Here is a 4,571-nt window from a genome sequence, read left to right as displayed (position 1 = left end):
CACAAAAACACACATGAACATGCACACACACACACACACATGAACATGCACACACACACACACACACACACACACTTGTTAGTCAGATCCCTCATCTATGTGACAGATTACATTGAGAGAATGCCTGTCCTTGCAAAGAGTCTGCAATAACCCCAAATAACGCTATGTCGAAAGAAAGTAGAGTGGATGAAAGGGAGAGCGGACAATAATTAAATCTATGCTCAGTAGCTCAATGGGATGGAACGTGCCTCCCCTTTACGCCTCCCCTTTATGGAGCGAAACAAAGAGACATGAATAATGGTTCCTTAAAATAGTGTAGCAGGCCTGGGCAATGCAGGTGAGAGACTGTCCAGTGTAGCTGGCTAATCAAGTGACTTGTTTTCCCTCCAGGCTAATAATAACAAGGAAGATCAAGAGGGGTTCCATTCATTTTAATGAGAGCATCTGATGAGAGGGACGTGTCCGCCTACTACGGGATGAGGGGGAGATATTTGAAAGTAAAATGTGCTCTTCTGATGATTCATCTGGAGAAGGTGCTCCTCTTCCATTAATTAATTTGTAACCAGATAGAGGTGAATGGAGCTTTTTCTCATAAGATTATGTTCCTTAATTGCTTTATGTATAATTATCAGTGTGCGCTTCTATCGTTAAGGAGTCCTTTTTAGGCTTTGAGGCATTCTAAGCCCTTATCAGACATCAAACACAAATTGGAATCGACTGTCACAGGAAAATGTAGCTGAGAAGACCAACTCTAACAGGAAGTGTGTGCAGCAAACAAAACCACACTGTCATTGTTTTCATAGCAGCAGGATAGGCACCTTTCCAGGTTTGTTGTTGCTCCCTCTGCCCTTTAACCATGCTGTCCCAACACCGGAAGTCAAGTAAAACAACTTATTTTAAGTAAGATATAGTGATGTGCGTAGCCGTAGAGGCCAGTGATTTTTCAGTGGGTGAACGTGTAAAATAAATTTGATAAAATAGAATAATATACTGGACTGTCTGTGTGTTTTAAGGGAAGGACAGTTCTGTATGTTTGAAACCATATAGTGTCTGTACCACACTGGAAAGGTGCCGATCCTGCTGCTTTGAAAACAATATCTTAAAATAAGTTGGTTTACTTGACTTCCGGTGTCAGGACAGCATGGTTAAAGGGCAGAGGGAGCAACAACAAACCTGGTCCTGACAATGACGCCAGTGAACAGCACAGACTGACACGCTGACACAATTGGCAGGGCTTTGTCAATCAAGTGTGAATCAACCCCACCATGGTATTCACCATGAGAGGCTAGCTCTCACACACGCTGCCATTGTTTTAACAACCACAGCCGTGTACAAACAATCACAGTGTTTTCATCTCAACTGCAGCCCCCCCCACCACCACGACACCAACCCGGCTGGCTGTCAGAGAAAAAGCTCACAGTGCAGCCTTATCATGTCTTTCACTGATGAGGATCTACAGTATATCATAGAGACACACTGTCTTTCACAGTTACCAGAGCTATTCTGTAGCCTGCTACAACCCACCTCAATCAAACGGTTACTTTCACAGAAATCCCAAGACAAAGCATCCTACATGGCATCCTGTATGGTGCACAGAAACGCACGCTCACACTTCATCCCAGAGCCACACTGTCACACAGTCACCAGAGCTGTAGCCTGCTGCAACCCTCCTCAATCAAACAGTCACTTCCATATAAGTCAGAACATTGTGTGACAATTTACATCCTATACGGCACTCAGAAAATATGGATGTGGATTACAGTCTGGTTTGTTTGAATACACAATGGTAGATAAATCAGGTAATGATGTCAGCTTCCCTTAGCATCAATCTGATGGCACTTCACTTGAATTGGGAGTGAATCTCAGCGTACAAACAACAAATCTGTCTTTAAATTGAATTTCATAGTGTTTGGATTCAATTTGTGTTTCCAAATCAGATTTTTCGGTCCGTCAATTTCAGCTTTGTCTTACAGAGGGGCTTTGTTACGGAGCCAAGAGCTGAAAAAAAAGTAAGATATCGGGTTAGAAATGCATCCTAAATGGCACCATATTCCCTATAGTGCACTACTTTTGACCAGGGGGCGAATAGGTAGTGCACTATGGAATGGGGTGCCATTTGGGCCGCAGCCTTAGTAAAGTGATTTCCTGTGGAAAAGCCTGTTATCACACTAAACAGTGAGTTTGACCTGTGTCTGACCACAGAGACCTTCAGGAGAAACACTACCAGTGGGACCACCCTACTGACGTCCCACCCACAGATAAGAAATGTGAGTTATGAGACCTTAACAGTGAGACCAGTTCACACCAAGGTGAGACTATTCCTCAGGGGAATGACTCTCTTTCTGAGGAAGTCCCACATATCTGACTGCTATCTCAGTTAAGGGCAGAGAGAGAGAGAGAGTCAGAGGCATCTGAACCAAATACTTGTGTACTTCAGCAAGGCCATTTCCTGACTGATGTGGAATCACGTCAACAGATGACGTCACAAAGGATGACACAGCCTTCACACAGACATGCAAGCGACAAAAGTTTTACTACAGAGTCTGACAGGATCACTGTCATGCAGCAGCACCCTCTCACTCGCAAAAAAAAGTGTCTGAGTCCAAAATGGCAACCTTTTCCATATATATTGCAGCGATCTACTTTTAACCAGGGCCAATTGAGTTCCATTTTGGACATACCCAGTGCTAATGTTCATTTATTTATTTTTTATCAAATTTTAAAACATACAATCTACATTTACATTATATTCAGTCATCTAGCAGACACTCCCATCCAGAGCGATCCACAGGAACAACCAGGGTCAAGCGCACTAACCATCCAAGATCCTCCCACACATCCCCCGAGAGCTGCCCCTCAACCATCTGAGACCCCCCCCACTGCCCCGCCGAAAAACCTCCACCCACCTCCACCCCCCCAAGCCAATGCCCCCCTCCAACCCAGCCAAAACAACCAACAACCAATAGAAAGAACAAAAGAGAAAAAAGAGAAAAAGTAAGGAAAACAACAATACAAAAACAAAAGAGGCTAACTGTATGCATTTTAGTGCATGTGTGGCGCTATTTTCGAGTGCATGTGTGGAACTATGTGTGTATGTGTGTGTGTGTGTGTGTGTGTGTCTGTGTGCACATGTGCGCGTTTGAATGCGAGTATGTGTGTATGCATGTGTACGCGCGTACAGTAATAATGAACTTTGTGTAACAGCAACATCCCATCCACACATAGGCTTCAGTCAATATGGCAGGCTAGCCTACTCTAGTCAGATTCAGAATCTGTAAATAGTCTCCACTGCTCTGTCTGCTGATCTCAGACACATACCATTATGGTACAGATTGGAAGCTGGGTCATTAATCCTACATAGTGATTTACTCAAGGCATGTGGCTCCAGCAGAGTGCATTAGGGTGAACACAACACTTTGTGTGTCTCAAATGGCACCACATTCACTACTTTGACCAGGGCATATATGGGCTCTGATAGGGAATAGAGTGCCATTTAGGATGCAAAACACTTAGGGTGGATCCAATGAGGACACTTGAAGTGTTAATTGCCTCATGGATCTTCAGACATCCATCCAGGGGAGACACAGGAACCCTGATGCTGCCTGCTTATGTCTGCAGTTCTGTGACCAACACAGGAAGAGCATGGAGAGATCCTGTTGTGTGGCTCTACAGCTGATCAATAGGTCTGAAACATACGGCGATGGTCTCCAGTCCGGAGCCTCCGCAGTCCGGAGTCTTCAGCGACGGTCCGCAGTCCGAAGTCTTCAGCGACGGTCCGCAGTCCGGAGTCTTCAGCGGCGGTCCGCAGTCCAGAGTCTTCAGCGGCGGTCCGCAGTCCAGAGTCTTCAGCGGCGGTCCGCAGTCCAGAGTCTTCAGCGGCGGTCCGCAGTCCAGAGTCTTCAGCGGCGGTCCGCAGTCCAGAGTCTTCAGCGGCGGTCCGCAGTCCAGAGTCTTCAGCGGCGGTCCGCAGTCCAGAGTCTTCAGCGGCGGTCCGCAGTCCAGAGTCTTCAGCGGCGGTCCGCAGTCCAGAGTCTTCAGCGGCGGTCCGCAGTCCAGAGTCTTCAGCGGCGGTCCGCAGTCCAGAGTCTTCAGCGGCGGTCCGCAGTCCAGAATCTTCAGCGGCGGTCCGCAGTCCAGAGTCTTCAGCGGCGGTCTGCAGTCCGGAATCTCCAGCAGGGGTTCCTAGTTCAGAGCCTCCAGCGATGATTCACGGTCCGGTTCCTCCGACGACGATCCACAGTCCGGTGATACAAAAGAGGAGGGATCAGCGGGCGGAGCGGGGGCTACGCCCCGAACCGGAGCTGCCACCATGGGTAGATGCCCACCCGGACCCTCCCCTATAGGTTCAGGTCTGCGGCCAGGAGTCCGCACCTTTGGGGGGAGGGGGGGGGGTTACTGTCACGCCCTGACCTGAGAGATCCGTTTTTCTCTGTTTGGTTAGGTCAGGGTGTGATGTGGGGTGGGCATTCTGTGTTATCTATTTCTTTGTTTTGGCCGAGTATGGTTTCTAATCAGAGGCAGCTGTCTATCGTTGTCTCTGATTGGGAATCATACTTAGGCAGCCTTTTTCC

Source organism: Salmo salar, chromosome 20, assembly GCF_965601325.2.
Source record: "Salmo salar chromosome 20, fSalSal1, whole genome shotgun sequence".
NCBI classification, from domain to species: Eukaryota; Metazoa; Chordata; class Actinopteri; order Salmoniformes; family Salmonidae; genus Salmo; species Salmo salar.
This window is presented reverse-complemented; position numbering follows the sequence as displayed.